Source organism: Cavia porcellus, unplaced genomic scaffold, assembly GCF_034190915.1.
Source record: "Cavia porcellus strain 051 isolate PalLab524CR breed Dunkin Hartley unplaced genomic scaffold, mCavPor4.1 scaffold_17, whole genome shotgun sequence".
NCBI lineage: Eukaryota > Metazoa > Chordata > Mammalia > Rodentia > Caviidae > Cavia > Cavia porcellus.
In genome coordinates this window covers 22,315,898-22,333,292 of record NW_026947500.1, presented here as the reverse complement: position 1 = coordinate 22,333,292, position 17,395 = coordinate 22,315,898, and the positions used below count along the sequence as shown (strand labels likewise).

Sequence of the window (17,395 nt, the reverse complement as noted above, 5' to 3'; positions counted from 1 at the left end):
GCTTTGAAATTTTCCCCATTCAGTATGATGTTGACAGTAGGTTTGTCATATATGGTTTTTCTCAAATTGAGTTAAAGTCTTTATATTTATTTTCTTTGAGGTTTTGTAAATGGATGTTGGATTTTGTCAAAGGCTTTTTCTGCATTTATTGAGGTGACTGATTTTTGTTCTTCTGTTTATGTAGTGTATTGCATTTGTTGATTTGCATATGTTTAACTACCCTTGTGCCCCTGGGATAAAGCCTACTAGGTCACGATGTATACTTTTTTTTGGACAATTTTTTATATTCTGTTTGCTAGTACTGTATCTTGTTGAAGATTTTTGTGTTTATTTAAGAGAATGGCTTATAGTTTTCTTTTTTTAACTGAGTACTTGGCTGGTTTTGGAATTAGGGTAATTCTAGCTTCCAGGAATTAATTTGGAAGTGCTCCTTCACTTTCAATTTCATTAAAAAGTTTGAGGAATATTGTCATTAGATCTTCCTGAAGTTCTTACAGAAGTCAGCAGTGACTCCAGTATGTCTTAGGAACAGTAACATTTTTTGGCAGTAATATCATCAGTACTTTTGAAGTATTTCCAATTGTAAAATGTTACCTTTCAGTCAGTAACATCTTTCTGCTAGCAACAAGAAGGCACTAACTTTTGAGTTATTAAGCTGTAGACAAGCAAAATGCTTGTCTACAAGCAAAATTACTGAATGCTTCACTGGAAACCGCGCTAATCCAGGAGACTCTTCCCCCCGATCTGTTGCCTGTCAGCTGTTTATAACCTGCAACAGATAGACACTATGGAGGTGATCCTAGTCTGTTCTAGGCACTATGCCTTGAATCCTGACTTAATCCTCCCAGCCTCGCTGTGAGTTAAGAACTTTTATGTATTATTCCTGTTTTTGTCAGAGAGGAAAAAACCAAAACCCTGATGCTTACATACACGGTACTTGAATGGCACAGTGGGATCTGAGCTGACTGCCTGATTCTAAGGTGTGTGCCTCTAACCACCATGCCACGCAGTCTCTTTCTGGTGTGATGCAAACCCATTGCTGGCCTGCCCAGCAGCCGGTCCCACTGCCTTCCTTGCTGGAAGACTCCTGATTTTATTTGGTTGGTTCCTTCCTGTGTGTCTCAGAGAGGATGGGGTGTGTGCATATTTCCACATGCTCAGCCTGGCTCATCTAAGGGCTCATGATGCCCTATTGCTCCCCACCCAGAACTGGGCAGTTAGGGACATGCGATGTGATTCTAGCTAAAGGAATACGAGGAATAATTTTCTTTGGGCTTCTGAGGAAACACAAACATACACAGAGGAAGAACATCTTCCTTCATCCTATGGCCTTATCATGTTGGGACATGATATCTAGCAATGTGGTGGTGATCTTGCCACCAGCCTCAAAGTGAAGCCAATACTCAGGATAAGGCACAACCAAGAAAATGGTGGAGGAACAGAGCCAACCACTGGCCTTTGCTGCACCCAAGGCCCTCAACCCTGTCTTTTTAGTCTTATGAAAGAACAAGACCTCTTACTGTTCAGTTCCTGGAAGCCAAAGATATTCTACTTAGAAGCATCTTTTAGATGTTTTGCAAATGGGTTACAGGTATTCTGGGACAGGGAAGCCCTTTGCCCTCAGGCTGTTTCCTCCAGCCATGAGCAGCTGTGGGGTTTAATCAAAACTATGCTGGCGTGTGTGTGTGTGTGTGTGTGTGTGTGTGTGTGTGTGTGTGTGTGTGTGAGAGAGAGAGAGAGAGAGAGAGAGAGAGAGAGAGAGTGTGTGTGTGTGTGTGTGTCTGTCTCTGTCTGTGTACTGTCGTGTTAGAGGGGTGGGAAGCACAGTGCTCACTGTTGAGAAACACATTATAGAAACATACATATTGATAAAAGTATTTTAAAAGATGAGTGGATGTTTCTTAGAAAAATACCCTTTGCACCTTGCTCTGGGCTCTGGGCTTAAATGACACCTGGAGGGTATAATTTCCTCTAAGAATCCTTATCCAAATTTAACAAATTCTTTCTTAGTGTCCTGTAGATTCTTAATATTTCTATCATAGCATTTACACCAGTATTAGTTAGTGGCCTTTCGGCTCCGTCTTTGCTAGCGGACTTTAAGCTCTGGAGGAAGGAAGCCACTTACTCCAGTGGTCGGCAGGAAGCTCAGAAGCAAGCGCAGTGGTGGTAGTGAACCTCCTCTGCCTATGGTCGCTGCACCTGCAAGAGTCCTGATTCTCAGCCTCGGTGTTGCTTAGCTACACTGGTGCCTGGGTCCTGCTCCTGGAGGTGGTAGCTTGTACAATGTGGGACACAGCCCAGACATGGGCACTGCAAAGGCCCTGGCGATTCTGACATGCCATCCAGTGAAAGGAGAGAGTAACAGCCCGAGGGAAGAAAAGTGAGAAGAAGACAGCTCTGGGACCTGACAATGGTAGATGCCCCCAGAGCCAGGGATTCCAGGGAGGAGCTCATTACCATTGTTCTGAGAAGAGAAATGATAAACCAGAACACGGGTGGTCCAGCAGGTATGATAAGTAAGCAGCTACTTATCATAAGTAAGAAGCCTTATGATGGTGCCACGAATGGCAGTGATGCTCATCCTGTCCGTGAATTAGAGTCACCAGGGATTTTTAGAAGTACAGGTCAGTGGTGGCCTGCTTCAGTGGGCGCTTTGTGTACTTGAAAGCTCTGAAAGGTTTGCCATCACTGATACAGGATTTGGATCTTGCCCAAGTGACTCTGATTAAAATCTTCTGGGGTAGAGTCTAGGCAGCAGAGCTTTGTACCTTTCTAAAACCCTGCTAGGTGATTCCTTGAGTTTTCAAGCCTTCAAATTGCTGCCTAATGAGGGCAGCAGTAGGATTTGACCCTAATTCAGTGTTAGACGTCTTAACAGAGGCTACCCCAAGCTTCCTGACTTGAGATGCTGAGGGAAGGTTTGAGTGGACCAGTGTAACAAGAGGCTGTCTGGAAACTGGACAAAGGGTATAAGGAACACGGAGTAAAGACAGATACTTCTTCATGAAGTTCACTGCATGGCAGCAGTGCCTGAAATGGACTTGTACAGATGTGAGGCCGCCTAGCAAGCTAGGAACATAGTGTGGCATGTGGGCAGCTGGGCAGCCCCTGCCCCACAACATCTGAAGGAGATCTGCAGATGCTTTGGCAGCTTCAGAGGAGAAACCAATGAAGTGATTTCATCTATACATTTTGCTAATTAGAATAATACTGATTGTGAATTCTGCAGGAATCCTAAATAATCTTGATCTTTTTGAAGATTACATTTATGCTAGAAAGACCTTGTCTTGGCTGATATTGGGTCAGGTGAGGACAGATCATCTAAGCTAATGTTTTTTTTACATTATCTGCCATTACAGTTTGCATAAATTTGCATTTATTATAGTTACTGTGTATCAATTTTTTAAGATTTGCTCAATGGTGAAGGACAAATCTAGATATGAAGTGAGTCAGGTAAATAATAGAACTCATACAAATGTTAGAACTGTAAATAGTGAATAGGACTCCTGTGCAAACATAGAAATTGTATTTGTCACTGCTGGAACAAATGATTTCTTTGGTAGGATGGTTTAACTCAAGCAGCCGAAAAAGGAAAAAAGTAGGATGATAAATATCTGAAATTAGATATATTAAATCAGCAGTCCATTCAACTCCGTTTCACTGTGTACTGTCCTTTTAGCAAACAATGGCATTGGGTTATCAAAAATTTTCTGTTATTTTTAAACCCTTACATCAACAGGTAAGGCTTTCAGGTTTTTCCACAGCAAATCCAAAATTGTGCTTTTCAAAATGAGACAGATGAATTCTGCAGTGATCTCAGAAATGAGGTCAAAATGTCAGATTCTTACTCTACCCAGAGCAAACAGGGTTAAGGACAAGGGCAGTGCTCAGAGACAGTGGAATAGGCCATCGGCAAAGATTCTTCAGTAGACTCATATGACATCTGTGTCCAAGCTGGGAAGGGCCATCACCATCGTGTGTCTGTGCGAGCAGATCTTTTACTTTACATGTGGGCAAAGCCGGTGATGTGCAGATCATGATCTTGCTTGGCAAAAGTGCAGAGAGAACCACTTGATGAGTTTTTATTCAATGGAAACCCACATCATAGAGAAAAATGTTTGGCTTGGCTTGGTTTGGTCTGGTCAATGATTATATTGTGAGCCATGAAGCAGAATGAAAAAATTATGTTGGGATCAGTTGTAACAGATAAGAAAGGACAAAAGGACATTGATTGCCACGTGAAGAAAGGTGTGCTCTAGGGCACCTGATGTTACTTCATCTCAGAGGACAGTTGTTCATATGCACTCTGCCTTTTGCCCCTGATTAGACTTGAAATTGTGAAAAGTGTTATTGCTTCTTGCAAAATGGAGAAAATGAACAAATAGTATCCTGGAGGTAAAGGCGCATCACACAAGACTTTGGCATGTGTGTGAGTTTAAAACCTACCTTTGTGGCACTGATTAATGTCTGTAAAGGCCATTCCCATTATTCAAGTGGCTTTCTCCAATGATGTGCTATGTTAGGGCTGAATGTTAAGCTTTTTAATGCTAAGTGTAAGAAATGCTGTTATCTTACAAGTCTGCAAGGTCAGAGACTCTTCATCTTGGGTATTAGCCAGCTTTTTGTTACTGTAACATAATCCTGAAGGCAGGCTGTTATAAAGAAAAGAGATTATTTACCTTGCAGTTTTGGAGGCTCAAAGGGTGGGGGGCTGCATGGCTCAGCTCTGATGAAGGCCCGCTTGGCTACCTCACATCAGGCTCATGCCGGAGCAAGTGATCCTATCTTGAACAGGAGGCAGCATGATAGGACAAGGCTTAGGTATTGTAACTACCCCTCTCCAAACCATTTCAAGGGCAGGATCCCTAGTGACCTAAGGACTCTCTGTTAGGCTCCATCTCTTAAAGGTTCTATCAGTTCCTGCGCTATCACGGTGGAGACCACACTTGTAACACATGGGCACTTGGGGAACAAGCCACATCCAAACCATGACATCTTTTTGCCAGCTGTATCCCTGATGCCTGGCAGTGTCACAGAGAGCTGGTAAATATTTAAATATTTTCTGAATGAGTGGATTTCTATTCATGAGTCAAAGAAAGAATTGGTGCATATTGTCACGTTTTAAAACCACGTCTTAATGCTTGGCAAACATTAATAGATAGAGTGGACATCTATTTGTTGCCCTCTTCCCTGTGGAACATTTAATCCAGACTTGTAGCTCTTGAATCTTGTGTGCTTACCTGCTTAGTTTACCAGTTGCTGAAAGAGGGCCTTGATAAGGAGTTAGCTTATAATTTCTAGGATGTGTTGGACTTGAACATCCAAACGTACCTGACAGAGCCACCAAATACTTACAGCCCTTCCTGACGTCTCTGCATTTGAGCTAGGGTTTTCTAACTTAGAAAAAATACAGTGTCTACAGCCATACCACCCAAACATGCCTGATCTCATCTGATCTCAGAAGCTAAAAAGGGTTGGGCTTGGTTAATATTTGGAGGGGAGAAAAAGTAAAATGTAAGAAAGCAACTACCTGGGAAAATAGCTCAAACTAAGTGTGTGTGTGTGGATGTGTGTGTGTGTGTGTGTGTGTGTGTGTGTAGTCAGATATACATTAGCTAAATATAAACAATATCACCCTTCTCACTGATATGAACCTATTATTTAAAATAATTTTAGAATAACATGTATTAGTTTGTCACTTAAGTTTAGTGAGGAATCTTATTTTTAATTTATCTAGGACTAGTAGTTGGCATGAGGTAAAATGCCTATCAGGTTTGCTAGTGGCCTAGAGACAAACAAAATGTTTACAAATCATCCTTCTGTAGAAGCTACATCATGCAAAGTCATGGAGACCTTTTGGATTCTGGGGTAAAATTCAGAGTCTGCAATATGACACACACAGATGTACTTCTGCCATTCATCGTCACCATGGAGGAAGCATTGGGATAAGAACCTCAGTCACAGGACATATCTAGCACACCAGCCTCATGTGGGGAGCTGCTCACACCCTGAATTCTGAAGCCAGGAAGCAGCCCCAGTTCCAGGGCGGAGGCATAGCTGCAGAGGCCTTCCTAGCCCTGAGTATGAGTGGCCGGGCACATGCCACCTCATGTGCATGTAAGTCAGATGCCCGTGCCCACCCAGCCAAGGTGCAGTGTCAGCGCAGGCTGTGGTTTTCACGGAAGCTGGAGAGAGCTCAGGTATAACACTGCATCGTCTCTATGAAAGCAAACTATTTGACCAAATAGCTCTGTATCGTTAAGGAGAAGGAGCAGAAAGATCACAGGGCATGGCATCTGTTTGAATGTCATTTTGAAAATATTGGTAAAAAGCAATCAGGTTGAAGTAGCTCTTCCTAGAATAGCTTCATAGTGCTTAAAAATTAATTCGCCCCTAAGAAATAAAAGCTGGCTTGGCATTATTCTAGCTGTTAGATACACCTCCAGCATCTGAAATAAAGTCCACCGGGCTGAACATTTGTTCATGGTACAGTTGACAGTGCTAGAGGAGAGTCTCCCAGGTTCCAGTTTGAGTCTCCACACAACTACTGAACAGCTTCTTGTCCTTGGAGAAGTGAGCTAACTCTCCTTGGCCTCAGTTTCTCATTTATTACATGGGCAAGTCAAATTAAAAATTCTTCTCTTTCTCAAAATGCTACAGATTACATTATTCAATATCAGCATATTACAGTAAATGGAACACTTATGCTAATCAAAGCTGCTCTGGAATCTCTGAAAAACAGCTCTGCTTGGGAAATTTCTTACGTTAAATATACTCACCTTCTTGCCTCTCCTTCTGTCATGACTCAGTAACCTCCTCTAATTCCCTCTACCATACCTTTTGTCTCTATCTCCTCATCGAGATTTCTTGTGACATGCTGTTATGGCAGTTCTTATAGTTCCTATTTCTTCAACCATATCTTAACTGCTATGAAATCATCTCATGTTGAACTTAAACCACATAGCCATCCTGACAAAAGCTTTGAAAACTTCTTATTTCCTTTGGCAGGATTAGCCTTCAACAACTTGATAACCCTTCCCCATCTGGAAACTCTGGAGGGAACAATAGCAAGATGGCGGCTCTGGCAAGCGCGCGTCTTCTGAGTGGGGATGTGGAGAGTGTGTTAAAGTACTTCTTCACATTGAGCTTCATCTCATGAATATTATTTCACTTCTTATCATATTAAAACAAGTCACTGAAAACTTACATTTCTAAAGCATTTTATCTTACAAAATCATAGATTATCTTGAAAGCAGAGTGAATTACCCATTCGCCAAGGCCAAACTCCTATTATCTGAGACAGACTTATGACTCAAAGCTAGCATGAAAGATGAACTTGTGAGTACAGACTTCTTATTTTATGAAATATGATACTTTAGCTATTTTAAAACAGCTGTTCACTAAGTTTATTTATTGTATTACAAAAGTGAAAACAGCAGATCTCTGCGGATCCGAAAACATTTTGGAAGCAATGCTAGGACAGTGTTTACTTTGGTTTTTCACCTAAATCCTGAGCCTAAAAGCATTTTTAGCCCACGTTAAAAATAATAATAATTTTAACCAGTAGTTTGCAAAAAGTAATTTTTCACCCTCATTCTTGGTATGTTTTCCTCTTAATCTTTTGGTTTCTCACTGCTGATTCATAGGGCATGTGTCACAAACGGTGCTAAAAGAGTGGAGGTTCCAGGTGTATCTGTGACTGAAAGTATGTGTGTGGTCAGATGAGGGAAGTAAGGATCGAGTAAACCCTTTTAGAGAAAAACCATGGTGTCTTAGCAAAACAATGTTATGGATTCTGTGTTCGTTTTCTCTGTGTGAGGTTACAGATTACTACAAATTTGGTGTCTTAAAACAATGGAAATTGATTCCCTCACAGCTGTAGAGTTCAGACATCTGAAGCCGGTTTGACTGGGCTGGAATCAAGGGTTAGGCTGAGCCATGGTTCCTCCCAGGGCTCCAGTGGGACAGTTCTCACTCTTGCCTGTTCCAGCTTATGGTGGCAGCTGGCATTCCTTGTTCTGTGTTTATACCACTTCAGTATTTGGTGTTATGAACTGAATGGTTTTACCCCCTCCAATTCTCATATAGAAATCCTGATGTATCCTTTATGGTGCGGGCATATAAATCCAGCCCTTGGGAGGCTGAGACAGGAGGATCACCATGAGTTCAAGACCAAGCCTGGGCCACCTAGCAAGTTCAAGGCCAGTCTAAATGACATAGCAAGACCCTATCTCAATCAATCAATTATAAAATTTTTAAAGATGGGCTGGGATGTAACTCAGTGTGAAGGCACTGGATTCAATACTCAGTGCTGCCAAAAAGAAAAAAGAAAAGAAATCCTAACCTACGAATATGATGGTTTTGGGAGGTGGGGAATTCAGGACATAATCAGGTCCCACCATGTGAGGCTACAATGAGACGGTTACTCTCTGTATTCAGGAAGGCCTTTGATAACATTGCAGCCATGCAATTCCACACTTCTAACCTCCATACGTGGAGAAATACATTTGTGTTGTTTATAAACCATCCAGTCAGCGGTGCTTTCTCCAGCAGCCTGAACCAAGTAAGATCCTCTTCATGCGTTCTTTCTGCCCTCTCACCACATCCTCATTTCTGGTTCGTCAGCTTCCCATCTGCCTTGCTCTTAAAAGGACACATGTGATTGCATTTCGGGCCCACACTGATAAACCCAGAGCATTTGCCTAACTTAAGATCTTTAACTTAATCATGCTGCAAAGACGAACCCCCTTCTTTTTTCTTATTTAATTATTTGTTGGGCATGGAAGGTAGTATTCCCAGGTTTCAGGAATTTAGGATGTGGATATAAGGAGGAGGGGAGTGCTTCAGCATATCCCAGTCTCTGATTGTTCCAAATGAGTCAACTAAACATCAAGACTATCTCTTACATCGTCTGTGGGCCTGATCAATCCTGATGTAACCTGATAAATGTTAAGAACATGGGCCTTGGGGTCAGGTAACCTGTGTTGGAATCTCTCTTACGCTACTTACTGGTTCTAGAACCAGGACAAGCCTTTGTTTGCTCCTCTGTGAATGACAGACAATATCATACCTGAATTTTTAGTAGACTGATTAATAAATGTAGTCAATGAATATTTATTTGGAATTTATTATGTTCCTGACAAAAATTCTCTGACGGTAAGGATCAACAAATACATAAGGTCTCTGTCCTCACGAGGCTAATAGTCTGGTTGGGGACATGGTCATTAAACAAATGTTCTCAAAAATATACATCAGACTGGTTCATGCTCCACAGGAAGAGTGCAAAGTTAGTCGAAGGACTCCCAGCAAGGTCTTAGGGAATGCGCGTCTGAGAAAGTGATGTGCAAGCCGAGTTTGAAAATGGTGCAGTATGAGTCAGGCCGTGAGTAGAAAGAGCATTTTGTGCAGAGGCACAGCCTGTGATTGCAAGGAGCCTGGAACTTCCGAAAGATTGGGGTGAAATGAGACCCTCGGGGGTCAGACAAGGTGGGGCCTTCCAGACATCTGAGCTGTTTTGTCCTGAGTATCTTGGGAAGACCAATGGATTTAAGCATTGGCAGGGTGGGGAGGGTGGTGAGCATGGCATGATCTAGTTTGTTTTTACAAGATTGCTCTGGCCTCTGGTTTTAAGACTGGATTGATAGGGACAGGAACAGCAGTAGTGGAACACTGACATGAGATATGGCTTTGGTCCAGGCAGGAGGCCAGTGTGGATTGGACTGGGATGGAGACAGTGCTGTTGGAGAGTTGGAGAGATGTAAGATATGTTCTGGAGGATGTAGGACTTCAGAATTTCATGTGGGGGGTTGTTAAGGAAGAGGAGCATGCCAATGATGACTCCCAGATTCTTGGCATAAACAACTAGAAGGATGGGGGCTCCACTGACCAAGTGGGAGGACAGGCAGAGAATAAATCAAGTTGGTCCATATTAGGTTTAAGAAGCCACTTAGCACGGTGCCCTGCACAGAGTACACCATAAATCGTACCTTCTAGCTTAGTGGCTTCTATTTCCATCTATTGCAAAATCACAACTGGCCGCTGAGTTGGGAGATGGGTTCCAGCTCTGGCTAGGCCATGTAGGATATTTTAAATGGGTGTCACAAGAATCAGTGTCCTCATCTATACATCAGGGCTGGGCAAGTAGACCCTTCCTGCAGTCCCTTTCAGCTTTCATATGCTGGAGATGCTACGATACTCTTTGGTCTTGACCACCTGGAATCTGCTCTGGCCAGCTGGATCTGCTTCAGAGGGCCTAATAAACTAGAACTTTGCATACGGGTGGCAGTTTCTGGTGGGGGATGTAGGGGGAACTCTGGCCAATGCAAATTGCGGCCAGCAAGGAGGCCTCACGATGAAGGGGAAGGATGTGGTTTGAGGAGAGCAGCAGCTGCTGCTGTCACCAAACAAGCATGACATTCACCAAGCTTCGGAGGAGATTGCAACTGAGAATGGCTATTTATTAATTGGCAAATTAATATAATTTGGGGCATGTGGGGAAATGGGGATGGGCAGAAAAGAAGACAAAGAGGAGGAAACATACTCCCTTCTTTGCTGTGCACTCATTTGTCCTTGGCTTGGGGTCCCTGCTGGAGCTGCAGTGGATTTCAGGGATTGATCATGTGCACTTGAACTCCCTTAATTTACAGATAAAGAAACCAAAGTCGGCAGTGAGTCAGAGCTAAGCAAGTGCTCAAATCTGTTGACATCTGGCCTGGGAGTTCTTGCCCCCAAGCCATTTTAGGCAGAATTTTGGAAAAAGCTGAGTTTGACTTCTTTTACCTTACATTAACCCCACAAGGTTTTAATCATTGCTCCTAATGCCCGGTATAAAAAACACTTCTGGAGTTCTCATCAGTTAGTGCTTTGCTGCTCCATACCTGGTTCCTGGTTCTACCTGGATTCCATGGAAATGCTCCATCTAGCTGTCTTTACCAGGACTCCTTTGTGCTGCGAACAGTATCTGCTCTTCAGAAAAATGTCCCACAAATCAAAATAGTGTGCAAGGCTTTCATTCCAACAGTGGTGAACCTATGGCACGCATGCCACAGTGGGCTGTTTGTTGGCACTGAAAGCTCTAAAAGGTTCACCATCACTGGACTAGATGGTGCTGTTTTCCTCAGAGGAGTTTATTTGGTAGGGTTTTTAAAAACTCAACATTGGCTTTATTGATGAGAAGCAGCTGAAAGGGAACTCATTAGGAAACTTGCTTCCTTATCCTGTGATTGTGATTAGCTTGTGAGTAATTGAATTCCCTGGCCTCTTCTTTGGAAGCAATGACTGGTCATTTTGTTGCTTTATTAGTTTTTCACAGAGTAGGAGGCAGAACATACTGCCTCTGCCTGTTTAATTTGAAACACCTCCTTGGCATATGTTGTGCAAAAGACTTGAGGTGTGCCCAGTGCATAGCACAAAGTACATTTCCCTGGAAATCACATGGGCTGTGTGTTTGCAGGATCCCTGCGGAAAAGCAGGACCCTCAGCTTAGGGTGCACTGAGTATAAGGCTCAGAGAAGTCAGAGGCAGTGCTGGACACAGCGACATTAAGTGCATGGCAGGGAGACTCTAGAGTAAAGATCTGTCTGCTCCATGTGACCGAAGGGTGAGGTAGACCATCCTTTCTGGGGCCTTTTCTCAGTACGAGAGACCATGTTCTGAGAAAAGGGAGGGCTCTCTTTCCAGAGGCCACACATCTGGTTGACCTCCTTCCCAGCTCCATGGACATGCTGTGCTCATTACTCAAACAGTGGTTCCCCTGCTGCTGGTCCCCACCCTGAAGCAGCCTGCCAGTTTCCACCACCTCTCTAGGTCCTGTTCCTCCCGCAAGGTCCACCTCAAGGCAGGCTTTTGCCTGGACCCTTTCTCTCAAACACCAGTCTTCCACGACTGAAGTGCATGCCCAATTTTGAACTTTGTTCCTTATTACTTTGGGCTGTTTCCTACGGGTGGGTGTGCGGGAGAGAGGACTGATAGGTCATGCATATCCTTTCTCACTAGGTCATTAACGTCTTAAGATTCAGAACCCAGCTTTGAACTTCTTTATATTTTTCCATAGTATCTGGCTTAATTCTGGGGACAAAATGTTGTGCTTGCCAATACATACCTATTTGTTGGAAAGAGTTCTTAGTGTGTTTATTAAAAAATACAAGTGGATTAGAAGAACCACACATACACTTTACATGGGCTGTTTCCAAATTATTTTTGAAAAATAACAGTATGATTTGGCTTGGTTGCATGACTCAAAACAGACAGCTTTTTTCCCCCCTCCAGGTAAAAGACGAGTAGAGTTAGACAGGCCAGTACAGTGCATTCCACAGTGCCAAGAGCTTAAACCTCTCGTCTTCTGTTGCTGCACCTCCTGTAATGTTTTTATTTTCAAGGTCAACTCATAGTCCACAGTGGCAGTTAGAGCTCCAGCAGTTAAGTGCACATTCCAAGTATCAGAAAGGAGGAAAGGAGAAATAGAGCCAAAGGTCTGCAGTAACTGTGTTCCAAGGAGCTTTCCTGAAGGCGTTGCAGAATACTATTGGCTTGCAGTTTTTTTTGTTTTGTTTTGTTTTTTACCGTTATCCTAGTACTGAGAATTGAACTCAGGGGTGCCACACCCCTCACTCCATCCCAGCCCTATGTACTTACTTACTTACTTTGAGATAGGGTCTCACTAAGTTGCCCAGCCTGTCTTCAAACTCATCATCTTCCTGTCTCAGCCACGAGTAACTGGGATCACAGTTGTGTGCCCACCGTACCTGACTTACATCCTATTAGTTCAAATCTGGTAACACTTAGTTGCAAGGGAGACTGGAAAATGAAACCCTCAGGTAGAGTGCTCGCTTCGGCAGCACATATACTAAAATTGGAACAATACAGAGAAGATTAGCATGGCCCCTGCGCAAGGATGACACGCAAATTCGTGAAGCGTTCCATATTTAAAAAAAAAAAAAAAAAAAAGAAACCCTCAGGTGGAAGAGGGCACCACCTAGACCCTTTGACACATGGGCTAATTTGTAAGTACTGAGGTACAATGAAATAGCAGTCTTTTGAGCTGTATCTCATTCATGAATTCTTAGATGAGCTACTTTTTTGCATCTACCATGTACTCAGTGCTACAATAAGTATTAGAGCAGAGAACAAGGAAATGTCTTTACTGTCAGGCAGATTACAACTTAAGGCAGTAAGACAAACAATAAACAGAAGCACAAATGAACAAGATAACAATGAGATAATAGCAAGTACTATAGTCAGACAGCCTTAGTTGGTCTCAAAAACCATCTACTTGCTGTCACTTAAAGTTGCTTATTACATGAATGAGGTATTCAGTCTTCATCAAAATTGTTTTGGTTTGTTTTTCTGGATTGTGCCTGTAAATCTCTATGAGCTTTTTAGAAGAAAAAAAATGCCCTACAATTGCTTTCCTGGACCATTCATAAGAGGATTTATTTAGACTGGAAAGTTTTAAGCTGACATTTCTAAAAAGTTTATATCTAGGTATGTTTATATTAATTAAGCTTTTATTTATATAATATAAATGCCCATTTTCAGGAGCCATTTATTTAAACACGTAAAGTCCATTAAGAAAAGTGTTGTCAGTAATAGAAGAGACTTCTAATGGTATGTGTTTAATAAAGCAGCATAATTTATAAAATACTTTAACAAATGTTAATGTTTCATACTTCTTTCCCAAGGGAGGAATTTTTATTTCCCTACATTTCATATTTATTTTACATTGCTGTTAGAATCAGCTAGGTCTTTCCAGAGGAGATTTTAAGCATATAAAACAAAGAGCCATCAGTGATACTGGTGTTGCTTTGGTTTAGTGTGCTTTATAGCTATTCACGTTGATTTCTGGAATCTTGTACCAAGACTGCTTAGGGTTAAAGAGATGTTTTGTGCAACCTTCATTTTATGACTCCATTAACCCACACCGCAGTAATTTTTTAGTGTTTTATACTAATTTTTTAGCTGCTGAAATCCATGGCTTATCATCTCTTAATTATGGTGAACATCACAATCTGGAGAAGAAAAGGGAAACTACAGATTGTTTGTAATATCTTTAAATAAGAAGTCCTAGAGGAGCAGTTCTGGACATAGAGGAATGTTAATCAGCAGCAGTGAACTGTGCACTGATGACATGTTTAAAACAAACCAGGACTTGGGGGAAAAAACAGAGAATTTGACCAAACAACTCTTCCTAGTAACAGGTTTGGTGTGTCTTTGTTAAGATCATCACAGCTTGTTTGAATTCTTTTCTGACTTCCTTTCCAACATTGCTGTTATGTTTCTTTAGAGTTTTTAATATATAGCTTTCATTTAATAGGCATTTTTTACTTCAAACAAACTGGTTTCTATAATAGAGAAATTATAAACAAAAGGAATCCATAATGAGGTTGAAATGCTGCATCTTAGTCCATAGACATATTGGTGTTGTAAATTGCTAGTTAATGAGTCTTGCTAGGATAGAGCCCAAATATCCTCCAAGCCCACCGTTAACTTGGCATTTTGTACAGGGGGAATGCCTTTTGCTTAACATTCTTAGCCTTTTTCTTATATTCTTAATTTTAGTTTGACTCTTTGTTGTCACTGTAATGCAAGAAACCATTCCTGTTTAATCTGGGACAGCTGCATATGTTTAGAGACTGTACGCATAGGTTCTCACAGAAACCTGACCTACAACAGACAGATGTTGAAACTCTTATGTAAAAATCTATTCTAAACAGTCTGGGCTACTGCTAGACAGGAATGCCAAACATTTCCAACCACAAATTATACTTGATAATACCCACCTTGATAGCAAAAGCAGCAGACCCTCAGCTTATCCCATGATCTGGAGAAAGATAACAGGTCTTTGGCATTTTAGCTTCAATTTGCTACATTTACAGATTAGGGCCAGTGCAAATTGCATTACCGTGAAAGTTAGAAATTATTAATTCACATACAAAAAATCCTCTGAGCACAGAAATCTCTACTTTCTTCTCCACGTGACTGGACCATCACAGTGGAACTGTTGGCTGTGAAGTAGGAGGAGGCTTGAAGCCAGGCAGGCCAAATACACAAAGCACCATATGGCTCAAGAGAGAACATGGACTCACGTTCCATTTTAAAGTTCCCGAAACGAACGTCTTCCTGAAGAATCATGTAAATAAGCCCACCAGCGTATTTTACTTTGTGAACTGTAGGACATGCCTGTTATAAAATGGGAACCCTGAAATGTGATCCGTCCATCTTACCAGCTCAGGGCTTTATTCAATTCTTCAGGTCTTAATCCTATTAGCTCTCATGCACAAAGGAAGTACAGGGCTCCTCTCAAATGATTCTACCCAGGCCTCATCACATTTGTAAACCAAATTTTAAATTTTACAAATAAAGCGTATTAGTTCACTAAAAATGCAACAAGTATGCAATAAAGCCACTTTTCAAAAAGAATATTTTAGATTAAGAAAATATCTTAGAAAATGTTGATAATTTCATCCAGTTCACAGATTTGAGAATTTGAGTAAGAAAATTTTTGGAATGATGCACATCAAATGTATGACTTTTTAAAACCAGATCTTTGGTTTTACAAATAAAGTTCTTTAACTGATTAATAATATAACCAAGATTATTGTAACTACTGTTCAAATTTGATATTTTCAGACTGTGTACTTACGGGTTTTAAAGAATTTGATGATTTATAATCAGTTTACAAAATGAGTTGTTTTTTTTTTCAAAATGAGAAGTTTTTTAAAAGATTGTTTTATTTAAATAACTCAAATTGTTGGTGTGAAATAGATCTAACTTTATTTCTGGTTATATGTTCTTTGGGCATAGATCTAACCCAGCAAGATTCCAAAATCTAATTATGATGTTACTGGTAGCTAATCTCATTACAGTGCACATGAGCTAATGATACATTAGTCTGTATTATATTATATTATATTATATTCGTTTCAGTCTGCTGCCTGCCATTTTGATTAAATTCAGTTCTAAACATTTAGATTTGAAAGAGCAGAATCATCCTGTTACCACCTACCAAATATAGAAAGCCTTTCTCTAAAATTTTGAATTATTTTAGCTCTCCATGGCTTACAAAATTTTACTCAGCTCTTATTGTAAAATCAGAGAGGCTTTGCTTCCATGCACTCTCTATTCAGAAGTGTGGCCACTTAAGGTGCCAGGCTGTCATTAACACAGTCCACTTCCTGACCCTCTGCCTGGAATGTCTAGTCATTTAGTTTACATAACAGTTTCACTGGGGTGTCTGCTTTCAGAGGTCACTTCAATGTCAGCCTCTGCAGGCCCTGCATAAACCTGCCTGTTCCACACAATTTGCAAAGGAAAAGAAAATATTGTATCCAAGGCATTCTCCCTGCTAACCTTTGCTCTAAACTCTTTCAATATGCATTAGAAGAGTGATAAAATTCACTTCGTATTTTGCAGAATACACTTGTTTTTCTGTCTCATTTCCTATCTGACTCTTTTCCTGCCTAGGAGACCCCTGGCCCATTAAGGACAGCCAGATGCCTCTCTTCCAAATCGCTTGGTCTAAAGTTGGGAATGGCCCTGGGGCACCTTTACCATCCTTCAGAAGGTGCACCCTGCTCTGATAAAGTCTGTTCTGACCCCGAACAGCAAGGAACCTTCTTTTGGTGTGTGAACCTGGCTTTTTATGTGCTTCCCCATAGCTGATAATTTAAGTTAGTTGACTTTCATTTCAACCATGTCAAAGAGTCAAATGAAAGCTATACTGTCAGACCCAGCTGGGAGAACAGGCAGCCCGACAGTAACATGTTTACAGTGTAAACCCTTCCTGTTTTCTCAGCCCACATTCCCCTGGCTGTTTTGCATTCCAACAGGCGCAACACTCTATGGAGAGTGACCACCAATTTAAGGATTTGTTGATTATTTATTAAGGAAATTTCCAAAGCTGAAAATAGACAAACCCAGTGTAAGTAGAACAGTTGATCAGAGTCAGTAATTCCCAAGCTCCATTCGCATGAATTATCCTCAGAACTAGGGCTGGCTGGCCTTATGTCTCACGTTTCCCTGATAAAGCATTTTGGGGGCACAGGTAAGTCCACCTTCCCTCCAGAACAAGATGTACCAAATGGAGCTTGACTCACCAGAGTGAGGAGGGGAGCTGGCCGGTCTTACAAATCCTCCCGGGTCCCTTGCTCTCTAGGACCATGCTTTCTGATTTTGGAGAAAATCTGCTTTAAAACATTGATTTTTCAGTTCTTACTGTTCCACATCTCATGTCTCTCAGGCTTTTGAGCCATTCCAAGAATGTTTGTGAAATGCTTTGTGTAGGACAAATAAAAGTCAAACTGGAGAGCTCAGTTCCTAACTGGGAGCCCTGGGAGAGGCCTGGGGAGGCGCTGGTAACCCAGAATGAGGCTTTAGGAGGAGGTGTTGTGTGTGTCGT

General features: G+C 41.6%; 1 protein-coding gene and 1 non-coding gene across 20 annotated transcripts in view; both read left to right on the top strand.

Moving 5' to 3' along the window:
- The window catches only part of Aopep (aminopeptidase O (putative)), a 383,307-nt gene that overhangs the window by 142,574 nt on the left and 223,338 nt on the right, over positions 1-17,395 (top strand). The window lies entirely within an intron of this gene.
- On the top strand, positions 12,821-12,927 carry LOC111756324 (U6 spliceosomal RNA). Its single transcript, XR_002790816.1, has one exon. It is a non-coding gene; the product is annotated as a U6 spliceosomal RNA (small nuclear RNA).